Source organism: Mesoplodon bidens (assembly GCF_964165515.1).
Source record: "Mesoplodon bidens genome assembly, chromosome: 3".
Lineage (NCBI taxonomy): Eukaryota > Metazoa > Chordata > Mammalia > Artiodactyla > Ziphiidae > Mesoplodon > Mesoplodon bidens.
The window spans coordinates 73,998,927-74,011,377 of record NC_138178.1 but is presented as its reverse complement, the minus strand read 5'-3'; the positions used below and the strand labels follow the sequence as shown (position 1 = coordinate 74,011,377).

The 12,451-nt window shown below is 34.5% G+C and overlaps 1 protein-coding gene across 5 annotated transcripts in view; it reads left to right on the top strand.

Annotated features, from left to right (window-relative positions):
- Positions 1 to 12,451, top strand: part of MEF2A (myocyte enhancer factor 2A) — a 170,271-nt gene that overhangs the window by 67,196 nt on the left and 90,624 nt on the right. The gene's annotated exons all lie outside the window — the stretch shown is intronic.

The following is a 12,451-nucleotide window of genomic DNA, read 5'->3' as shown; positions in this document are numbered from 1 at the left end:
CTCCGCCATCTTGAACCAATCTTGGGAGCACGGAGTGTTAATTGCTGGACCACCAGAGAAGTCCCTTAATTTGCTTTTTTATAAGGTATAATCTTAGATACCAATTTGACATTCAGTTATTGAAAATTAGCTACAAGATAATGTTTTTCATTTAATTCTCTTCTCTTGATTTCTATTGTATATGCAAAAAAGGTATAAATACATTTTAAGGGAATAAATATGTGAAATAGTGGACACAGTAAATAAAGTACTCATTTTCTAATCATAAATATTAATGTAACACATTATACCATGCTTAAAAATATATTTGTTAGTAGTAATAATCACTTTTCCTCAAATATTTGCGTATGTACAGTATTTTTTTCTAGCCTTGTGTAGTATTTATAGCATGTATAATTTCAATTTTCCTGTTATAAAAAGTCACTTTTCCTTAGAAACTGTCGTGTACCAAAGGTTGTGCAGCTACTTTAGTGACATTGTCTGGAGCTAGGACCCACATTTTTCTCACTTTACTTGTTATAGACCTTCTCAGTCAAATAATGCTTTGAAATTGCAAGGAAGATATGAAGAAAAAGTAATTGGAAGTTGCACAAAATGCTAAAGTAGAAGGAACGTTCCAGTAATGTTTAAAGTTCATGCTTTCTATCTTTCAGGATTTAAATTTTCTGACTAATTTTAAAAGTGTCCATTAGTTTTTTGTTGTGTGTAATAACTTTTTTCTTTATCACAATGATGTTTATTTTGGAAAAAATAAAATGAAAATAATTTTTAAAAACTGTCCACAGTTTATTAATTTCGGTAACATGAATATACAATGCCATCTTGTATCTGTGCACACCATACCTACAAAATTTTAAAAATAATACTAGAATTATATATTTTCTTCCCACAATATTATATTGTGAACATTGTTATAAAATGTTCATTTTTAACGGCTGTGGTATTTTATTATATAGACAGGTCATGCCTATATGCTTATAGTCTTTTCCCTGTACGTTTTCACTCTTTTGGGTGCATTGGGATGAACATCCATAAATGTATATATTTTTTTGTCATTGTCTTATTATTTCCTTAGAATAAATTCTTGAAAGTAGAATGGTTTTTTCAAGGGAGGCTGAAAGATTTCTGTTTGAAAAATTTTTTTAATGTTGGCCAAATTGTTTAAAGCCTTATGTCTTATGGATAGTTTGGGGCTTTTCATTTGCAACAATAATAATAAATGTTCCTTGGGGCTTTCGCTCTCCCTCTTCATTTTACATTTTATTCCTAGGTGAGCACATTGTTTTTCACAAGATTCCCCAAAGTGTATTTTTTTGCTCTAAGGTCTACGTGTTATATCTAGCTTCCTTTTTGACATGTCCAGCATATGATCCCTGACTGTCTCAAGTTTATTATATCCAAAATTGAATTCTTAAGTTCTCCTCTTTTATTTATTTATTTTAAAATATTTTATTATTTACTTATTTATTTAATTTTTGGCTGTGTTGGGTCTTAGTTGCGGCACGTGGGATCTTCGTTGTGGCACGTGGACTTCTCTCTAGTTGTGGTGTGCGGGTTTTCTCTGTCTAGTTGTGGTACGCGGGTTTTCTCTCTTTAGTTGTGGTATGGGGGCTCCAGAGCATGTGGGCTCTGTAGTTGCGGCACGCGGGCTCAGTAGTTGTGGTGCATGGGCTCAGTAGTTGTGGTTCGCGGGCTTAGTTGCCCTGTGGTGTGTGGGATCTTAGTTCCCCGACCGGGGATTGAACCTGAGTCCCCTGCATTGGAAGGTGGATTCTTTACCACTGGACCACAGGGGAAGTCATGTCCCCCCCTCCCCCACCTTTTAAAGAGGTAATGAGTCATTAAAGATTTTCTCTTGTTAGATACCTGTTTATCTATTAAAAAGGTTTGGTTGTTGATTGTACATAGTTACTTTTTTTTTTTTTTTTTTTGTGGTACGCGGGCCTCTCACTGTTGTGGCCTCTCCCGTTGCGGAGCACAGGCTCTGGACGTGCAGGCTCAGCAGCCATGGCTCATGGGCCCAGCCGCTCCATGGCATGTGGGGTCTTCCCAGAACGGGGCACGAACCCGTGTCCCCTGCATCGGCAGGCAGACTCTCAACCACTGCACCACCAGGGAAGCCCCATAGTTACTTTTATTACAAAGTTTATTTTAGTAACTTTTGAAAAAAATTAATAAATAATTGATTTACCAGCATCACCAAAATGGTGTGTTCTGATGAACTCAAAGATTGGTGTTAATAAGGGCCAAGTTTAAAAAGTAAAGGTTCACCTTCTGTTTAAAGTCCGTGCTCTTAAAATATTTATTTACTTAAGCAACAGAGTTCTTTAAAACAGTAAATAAAATTGATTTTAATTGATTTTAAAAGACTGAACATCTGCAATCAGTGTTAGTGTGGTCTGAGTCTGAGTGCCAGATTCTATGATATCTCTTAAATTAAGACAGTAGAGCCCAAACTGGGAATTTTTCAAAATTTCTTTAAAAAATTTGTTATTGAGGTATAGTTGTTTTATAATATTATATAATTTTCAGGTGTGCAACATAGTGATTCACAGTTTTTAAAGGTTACACTCCATTTATAGTTATTATATATAACTATATATAAGATATAAGATATATAAGATATACAAGATATATATATATCTTTTTGAAAATCTAGTTCTTGCTTTTAATAAAATGACATACTAAAATTTTTTCAGTTAACTGAAAGTTCAGTTTAAATTAAGTTTTTTTTTTTACTGTATTAACATTGCTTGAATACAGATAGAGGCCTTGGGATTTAATTAGAGATTCCTTTTTCCCCCTCTAGGATATATATTACTTTCTCTGTTGAAAAAAATACCCATCTGTGTTTGCTAAAGATAGGTTTTAGTTCTAAAGGTAGGTTTTAAATGTTGCCATGTCCGGCAAAACTCACTGTACAGAAAAATCAGTACTCATTTGACCTAAAGAGTTAGTGGTTAGGCTGAATTAATAAAATCTGAATACTATAATGATTTCAAAGGTGTGCACATACTTTTGGGGTGAGTATTTGTATTTTTTTAAATTGTGGTAAAATATACGTAGCATAGTACTTACCATTTTAACCATTTTTAAGTATTCAGTCCAGTGGCATTAAAATAAATTCACATTGCTGAGCAGTGATCACCACAGGTCATCTCCAGAACATTTTCATCATTCCGTACTGAAACTCTCTACCCATTAAACACTAACTCCCCATTCGTTCTTCTACTCCCTATCCCTCCCTGTCTCTGGCAACTTGCATTTTACTTTCTGTCTCTGAATTTGACTACTCTAGGAATCTCATATAAGTGGAATTACATAGTATTTGCCTTTCTGCAACTGGCTTATTTTGCTTAGCATGATATTTTCAAAGTTCATACTTGTTGTAGTTTGTGATAGGATTTCCTTTTTTAAGGCTGAAAAATATTCCTTTGTATATATATATATACACCACATTTTGCTTCTTTGTTCATTTGCCAGTGGACATTTGGGTTGTTTCTATCTTTTGACTGTTGTGAATAATGCTTCTATGAACATTGGTGTACAAATATGTTATTCGAGTCCTTGCTCTCAGTTCTTTTGTGTGTATACCTAGAAGTAGAATTGCTGGATCAAGTAGTAATTCTATATTTAATTTTTTAAGTAACCACCATACTTTTTTCCACAGCAGGTATACCATTTTAGATTCCCCAAAACAATGCATAGGGGTTCCAGTTTTTCCACATGTACCTTAACACTAATTTTCTGTTTTTTATTTTTGTTTCATAAAATAGCTATCCAAATGGGTGTGAAGTGGTATCTTGTGGTTTTGATACGCATTTGCCAAATGATTAGTCATGTTGAGCATATTTTCATGTGCTTATTGGCCATTTGTATATCTTTAGAGAAGTGTCTATTCAAGTCCTTTGCCTATTTTTAAAATTTGCTTGTTTATTTTTTGTTGTAGAGTTTTAAGTGTTCTTTATATATTCTGGCTATTAATCTCTTATCAGATATGTAATTTATAATTATTTTCACCCATTCTGTGGGTTGCTGTTAGTATTACTCTGTTGATAGTGTCCATTGACACTTTTTGACATTTGACCATGTATACATGGATTTATTTCTGGGCTCTCTGTTCCATTGGTCTGTTATGTCTGTCTTTATGCCAGTACTATACTGTTTTGATTACTGTAGCTTTGTAGAAAAATTTGAGATTAGGGAGTGTGAGTTTTCTAATTTCTTCCTTTTCAGTATTGTTTTGGCTGTTGTTTCTTGATACTCCATATGAATTTTTGGATGGTTTTTCCTATTTCTGCAAAAAAAAATCATTGGAATTTTGATAGGGATTGCATTGAATTTGTATTGACAGGTTAACAAAATTGTCTTTTAGTCTATAAACGTGAGATGTCTATTTATTGTGTCTGCTTTAATTTCTTTATCCATCTTTTTTAGTTTTCAATGTGCAAGTCTTTCACTTCCATGACTAAAGTTTACTCCTGAGTATTTTATTCTTTTTGATGCTATTGTAAATGGAATTATTTTACTATTTCAGACCGTTAGTGAATAGAAATGCAACTGATTTTTGTGTGTTGATTTGTATCCTAGTTTTTTGATGAATTTATTTATTCTAACAATTTTTTTGTGGAATCTTTAGGGGATTTTACATATATGATCATGTCATCTTCAGACAGATAATTATACTTCTTCCTTTCCAGTTTGGATGCTTTTTGTTTGTTCTAGAAGTGGTGAAATCAGTCATCCTTGTCTTGTTCCTGCTCTTAGAGGAAAAGCTTTCAGTCTTAACACCGTTGAGTATGGTGTAAGCTGTGGGGTTTTTCTATTATATATTTTTATTAAGTTGAGGTAGTTTCTTTTCCTAGTTGGATGTTTTTATCATAAAAGGGTAGTGTGTTTTGTCAAATCCTTTTTCTGTATCAATTGAGATGGTTATGTGGTTTTTCTCCTTCATTCTCTTAAGGTGGCATATCACATTGATTAATTTTAGTATGTTGAACTATTCTTGCACTCCAGCAATAAATCCCACTTGGTCATGGTGTACAGTCCTTTTGCTATGCCACTGAATTTAGTTTGCTGGTATTTTGTTCAGGATTTTTGCATCATTGTTCATAGGGATATTGATCTGTACTTTTCTTGTACTGTCTTTGGTTTGTTATCTGGACAAAGCTGACCTTAGGAATCGTTTCTTCCTCTTCAGGTTTTGGGAAGAGTTTGAGAAGGATTGGTGTTAGTTCTTCTTTAAATCTTTGGTAGAACCCACCAGTGAAGGCATCAGGTCGAGTATTTTTCTTTTTCGGGAGATTTTTGATTACTTATTCAATCTTACTAATTGTAGATCTATTCAGCTTTTCCTCTCTCCCTCCCTCCCAGTATTGGTAGGTTTTGTGTTTCTAGGAATTTGTCCATTTTATCTAGGTTATTCCATTTGTTGGCATACTATTGTTACAGTACTCTGCTACTATCATATTTATTTCTGGTAAGTAATGTCCCCACTTTCAATTCTGATGTAAGTTATTTCAGTCTTCTCTCTTTCTTAATCCATCTAGCTAAAGGTTTGTCAATTTTTTAAACCTTTTTCAAAACCAACTCTGGTTTTATTGATTTTTTTACTCTGTCTATTCTCTCTCTCTGTTCTGCTGTTTATTATTTCTTTCCTTCTGTTAGCTTTGAGTTTTCCCTTGGGGCACACCATCTTAATTACTATAGCTTTATATTAAGTCTGGTAAATGATGGTATGTGAGTCTTTAAGCTTTACCCTTCAAGGTAGCCTTCACTATTCTTATACCTGTGTATTTCCAAGTGGGTTTTAGAGTAATATTGTCAGTTTCTGCATATAGTAAAAGAAAACCTGCTGGTATTTTGATTAGGATTGTATTGAATCTCTAGATTAATTTGGGGAGAATTGACATCTTTACAAAATTGAAACTCTGAGAATCTGCAAATGTGACTTTGTTATTTAGTATATTTTAAATTTCTCTCAGGATCAAGATTTTTTGTTTGTTTTCTGTGTTTTGTTTTAGGTAAGCGAAATAATAGCATCTTTTTTTTTTGTTTGTTTGTTTTGTTTTTGTGTGTGCCACTGGGAACTCTTCAGTATGGAAGAAAAAATTGACATTGAAGGAAAGAAAAGAAGAATTGTTGGAGTCAAGATCTTAAAAGGAAGGAAGGCAGAGTATATAAGACAGATGCTGGTGGGTTGATAGTTGATGGCAGGAATTTGAGGAGCTTCTCTTCTGATTGCTTTTTTTTTCCTGTCAGGAGAATAGGTAGCAAAGTTATCAGCTGAAAGTGAGGATTAAGGATGGGTGTTGCAGATGTGGGGAGATAGAATATGGTATTAAATAATCAGCTAGGAAATTGGGAAATGGAAGATTACTGGGCAGTATGAAGGGAATATTTAAGGTCTGAGGTTCAAGACCTTCATGAATTTTGTCCGATTAATTAGCCTAGTTAGCATGGTTGTTTATTTTTCAGCCATATTCAGCTACATAGGAGCAGGCCCTCCTCAGGGGTGGGTTTTCTCCCAGGAAATGTGGTGGGAGGAGGGAGAGTGGGAGCCAAGGGACTAAGGATATATGAAAATTAAACTGGATAAGGAGGCATGTAAGAAACAGAGTGGGTGAGGGACAGTGAAAACATGGTAGGCTTAATAAATTGTGGGACCTAGTGGGATCAAAAGATTGTTGGAATTAGGTTATTAGAGTCTGTAAGCTGGAAATACAGGACGTGGTGGTTAGAGTCCTACATGCCAATTTAATTTCATGCCAGTAAATAATTTACTGTACTGTCAGATTTTTGTTGGTTATTGTATTGATATTAATCTTTGTGTGATAAATATATGTATAGGACAGACCAGATTCCTTTATCTAAGACCTTTGGGGCCAGATATGTTTTGGATTGCTTCCTTTTTTCCTCCATTACTCTTTTCAGGAGTTCATCAATTTTTATTTTTCAAAAAACTAACTTTTGGGCTTCCCTGGTGGCGCAGTGGTTGAGAGTCCGCCTGCCAATGCAGGGGACACGGGTTCATGCCCCGGTCCTGGAAGATCCCACATGCTGCGGAGCGGCTGGACCAGTGAGCCTGCGCGTCCGGAGCCTGTGCTCCACAGCGGGAGAGGCCACAACAGTGAGAGGGCCGCGTACCGCAAATAAACAAAACAAAACAAAACTAACTTTTGGCTTTGTTGATCTCTGTTGTATGTTTGTTTTCTATTTCATTACTTTTTGCTCTTACCTTTATTTCATCATTTGTACTGTTTTGGGGTTTAGTTTGTTCTTTTTGTTACTCTTTCAGATGGTTGCTTACAACATTGGTTTTTGGCCTTTCAAGTGTATATGTATTTTAAAGCTAAAATTTTTCCTCTTAATAGTTTCAGCTGCATCCTATGTATTTTAATAGGAAGTGTTTTAATAGCGTTCCATTAAAAATTTTTTCTAATTTTCACTGTGATTTCTTCTTTGACCCATGGGCTATTTAGAAGTTTATTGCTTAATTTTCACATATATAAGGATTTTCTGGTTATACTGTTATTAATTCATAGCTCAATTTGAGCTCAGAGAAACATGTCTGTCCTTTGAAATTTGTTAACACTTAGTTTTGGTCCAGCATGTGGTCATTTTTGGTAAATGTTTTTTACAAAGAATGTATTTTATGCATTTGTTAGGTATATTGTTCTGTATGTCAGTTAGGTTGTTAATTGTAAAGTTCAAATCTGTTCCTGTTTCTTCTAGTCTGCTTGTTCCTTGTTTTTGTGTGCTTGTTCCTTTCTCCTTTACTGAGAAAGCTGTGTTAAAATCAACTTGCTAGAATTGTGGACTTCATGTAGTTCTTTTCATGTTGGCTTTATATACCATACTCTAGTTTCTTAGTTTAAGTTTATTTAGAAAAAGTATTTTTTAATCTGTAAAATTCAGTACAATATTTTAGCAAACTGGTCTATGGGGGAAAGTCACAAATTACCTTCCAAATGTAATTTGTTGAACATTAGAAGCACGTGTAGACATTTTGAAACAGTTGCTTAGTGTCAACAAAGGGAATATGCATCTCTGATGTTTCTAGCAATAAGAAAGATATTACAGTATTGTAAGCTTTTGAGCTATTATCTGCTATGTGTGTTTGTTTTGAATAAATTTCTAATTGCTTTTCATATTTGGTCCTTGATTTTGCTTAAATTTGTAGAATGCCCCAAACATGTTGAGAAAATGTTAAATTGTGGAGAAGGAAAACAAAGCCAGGGAGAAAGTTATTGCATACGAAGTCATATAGTGTGCATTTTACATCCTAACCATGATAATTTACTATGATAAATGGACATTTTCTATGTTTAGTTAAATTTTAAAAGAGAAGTGATTGGGGGTTATCAGCTGATATGTAACATAATTTTTCCTATTTAAAATATTGGAATACAAGTTCCTGGTTAGGATTTTGCACAGAATATCTGCTTTTCAGGAAAGGATACCTGACTTAGGTGTTACCAGGTGCATTCAAATTTAGAATTGCTGTGCCTTCCTGCTGAATTGAACTTTTATTATAATGAAGTATCCCACTATATTCTTATCCATATCTATATATATATCTATCTCATGCATCAAAGTTTTCTATGGTAAAGTATAGCCACACAAGCTTTTGGTTTGTGTTTTATAAAAGATATCTTTCTCCATGCTTTTATGCTTATTCTTTCTATATCCCCATATGTCAGATATATTCTCTATAATCATCTTATAATTAGGTTTTATTTTTTTAAATCTAATTTGGATTATTTATTAATCCATTTTTCCCCTCTGTTAGCTTGTTAGCTGTACAGGTGGCTCTTCATGTCTGAGGGTTTTGTACCCGTGGATTCATCCAACTGTAGATTGAAAATATCCAGGAAAAAAAAATTCCAGAAAATTCCCAAAAGCAAAGCTTGACTTTACTGCATGCCAGCAACTCTTTACATAGCATTTATATTTTATTATGTATTATAAGTAATCTAAGGATGATTTAAAATATATGAGAGGATTTGTGTGGGTTATATGCAAATGCTATGCCATTTTATATAAGGGACTTGCACATCCTCAGATTTTGGTATCCTCTCAGGGTCCTGGACCAATCCCCTACAGATACCAAGGAACGACTATATATACTCTTACTGTCTTTCTAGTGGTTATCTCAGAAATTACCACATGCATCTTTCATGTTTAGAAGTCTAAAGTAAATGAGAACTTTTTCCATTTTCTAATCAATGAAAGTGTTTTAGAACACTTTAACTTCATTTACTACCCTTCCCAATTATGTATTGTTGTGCATTATAATATTTTAAATTCCACAAAATACTGTCATTATTTTATTTAGTCAGTATTCATTTAGAGTTACATATTTAACCCGTTCATTGTATTTCGTGTTTTTGGTGCATATCCAAGCTGTATCTGGAATCCCTCTTTTCCTTCTACTTGAAGAAGTCTCTTCAATGTTCCCTGGTGACAAATTTTCTGATTCTGTTTGGCTAAAAATGTCTCTATTTTGCCTTCATTTCTGAAGGGTATTTTTTTTTTTTTGCCAAATACAGAGTTCTATTTTGGCATTTCCTCTGTTCCGAGCACTCTGAGGATATCATTTTGTTGTCTTTTGGCTTCCATTATTTATTTAAAGAAGCCAGCTATATCTTACTGTTACTCTTAAAGTTAATATATTTTTAAATTTTTCTGGCTGCTTTTAAGGTCTGTTTGTGGCTGTTTCTGTCTCTTTGTTTCTGTCCCTCCAACCTCCCCCTTTACTTAGATTTGCCTAAGTGTGGTTTTCTTTGTATTTGTTTTGGTTGGGAGTTTGTAGATCTTCTTCAGTCTGTGGCTTGATGTCATTGATCAGTTTTTTAAAGTTTTAAACTATTAGGTCTTTAAATATCTTTTCTTTCTCATATGTTCTCGCCTTCCTTTCTGGGACTCCAGTTACATGAATTTTGGATCTTTTCTTCATGTTTCATAATATTTTCACACTCTTTTCTGTATTTCCCATTCTTGTGTCTTTTTGGGCGTCAGTGTATTTTCTTCTTTCCTATCTTCTGGGTCATTGCTTCTTTCGTCAGCTGTATCTAACCTATTTTTAAACTCATCCATCAATTTCTCAATTTCTGTTTTTAAAATTGTGTTTTTCAATTCTCTGTTTTCCATGTTTTTAGTGTTGTTTGCTAAAATTCTTCATTTTAAAAAATCCTTTTAACACACTAAATTAACTTATTTTAAAACTGTTTTCTGGGATTTCCTGGTTTTGCAGTGGTTAAGAATCTGCCTGCCAATGCAGGGGACACAGGTTCGAGCCCTGGTCTGGAAAGATCCACATGCTGCGGAGCAACTAAGCCCGTGCACCACAACTACTGAGCCTGAGCTCTAGAGCCCGCGAGCCACAACTACTGAGCCCATGCGCCTAGAGCCTGTGCTCTACAACAAGAGAAGCCACCACAATGAGAAGCTCACGCACCACAAAGAGTAGGCCCCGCTTGCCACAACTAGAGAAAACCCACATGCAGCAACAAAGACCCAGCACAGCCAATAAATAAATAAATAAATAAAGTTATTAAATCTGGTCAAAAGTATGGATCATTAAAAAAAAAACAAAACTTTTCTGCTAACACCATTATCTGAATTTATTATGGGTCTATTTCTGGTGCCATTTTAAAGTCTTAGTTTTCAGTCAGATCTTGATGGGTTGTTTTATTTTAGACATTTCATATGAAAAATGATAGGATAATTTGAATTTTGGAGTCTTCTTGCTGATAAGATTTACTTTTGCTAAAACCTTTTGGGAAGATTTTACTGGCATGCAGCTAGGCTAATGATACTAGGTAGCCCAGATTACCTCAATATAGTCAGATTGAGAAGATTTGAAGCTATATTTCTTTCCTTTTGTGGCCTGGTCTATTTCTGGTTTACCTTTTACCTAGGGTATAGTCCTTTAGATTCCCTCCAGCTTCCCAGTGTGTTTACTGGAGCTATTCCTCCTAGCCAGGCTCTGAATTGAATATTCATGTCCCCACCCAAAGAAGTGTGGAAAGCTCTGCTTAGCTTCTCAGCCTCTCAGCTAGTGTTTCAAGAATCTATGAATGATTCTAGGGGAAAACGAGTCTGAAGTCTGGCCCCACCTGTTTCTTCTAGGTCCCAGCCCTGCAAATTCTCACTGTCTTAAAAGTTCTTCAGTTGTTTTAAACAGATTACTTTTTGTTTTGCTTTTCTAGTGGTTCTCAGGGAAAGATGGGTTTGAAGCAACCTACTCCACCATTGTCAAAAGCAAAATGCTCACATATGTTCAGAATTTTTCAGATTATACAAGTGCATATACCTTATAGGAGTTAACATATTATCTCTGTGGTGAAATGTGTGAATATTTACGTTGCCTGCTACAGTGCAAGTTTTCATAATGGGAATTGGATGTGCTGTGATCTATTAGAGAACATGATTTTGAGTAAGCCAACTTCTGTTGTTTATATTGCAGTCTGTTGAGAAAACAGAAACACTCTACAGCACAGCTGCTTGTTTAATTGATTCCTACCAGTGACTAGCCATCTTTCAGTTCCTCTCATGTTTCCTGCTCGTTCTTGTCATAGGGTTTTTGCACATGCTGTTCTGTCTGCCTAGTAAGTATATCTGCATACTCAGGTTTGAGTATGGAGCAGTTCTCAGTGAAGCCTGCCCTGACCATGAATTTAGGTCAGATAAATGAACTTTTGTACAAACTCATTTATATGATGGTTTGACTAATGTCTGTTTTCCCCTACTAGACTCTGGACTGTGAGATCAGAAATTATGCCTTTTTTCCTTGACCATTTTATCATTTGTACCTAGTTCAGTGTTTGGAAGTACCTGTTTTGCAAGTAGGTGATCACTGAATAGGTTATCAGTTGTTAATAGATGATCAATTAATATCTGTATAATTAAAGAAATAACAGAATGAGTAAGGGAGGATATGTAAGCTGTGCTGATGATAATGATGGTTGTGATAAGAATTGGAAACTCACTGCTTTTGAGCAAAAGCCAGATTTATTTAAACACTGGATTTGCATAGTACAGTTGAAGTTTTATAGAGTTACATGTACAATATTAAAAATACTTCAAAAAATTCCCTTGAGAAATTGTTATTGTGTTATAATATTTGTCTCCCATCCCTCTGTAAATATTTTATTATGTAAATTTTGAAAGCACTGGGTTTTTGACACAACTATCATTCAGAGCATAACAAGTTATATCATTACCAGTCATTCTACTGTAGAGTTTAAATGGAATAAAAAATCATTGTTTTTGAAAGATTCACAGTCTCAAAGGGAAATAATCTTGGAATTTATACACATGTACCCACAAAATAAGGTGCTATGATTTATTCTACCAAGGGGAATTGGTCTTGGCTTCATCAGGGTGGTGACATTCAACCTGAATCTTGGCTGATAAGGAGGAGATAATTAAATGGCTAAAGGAATAG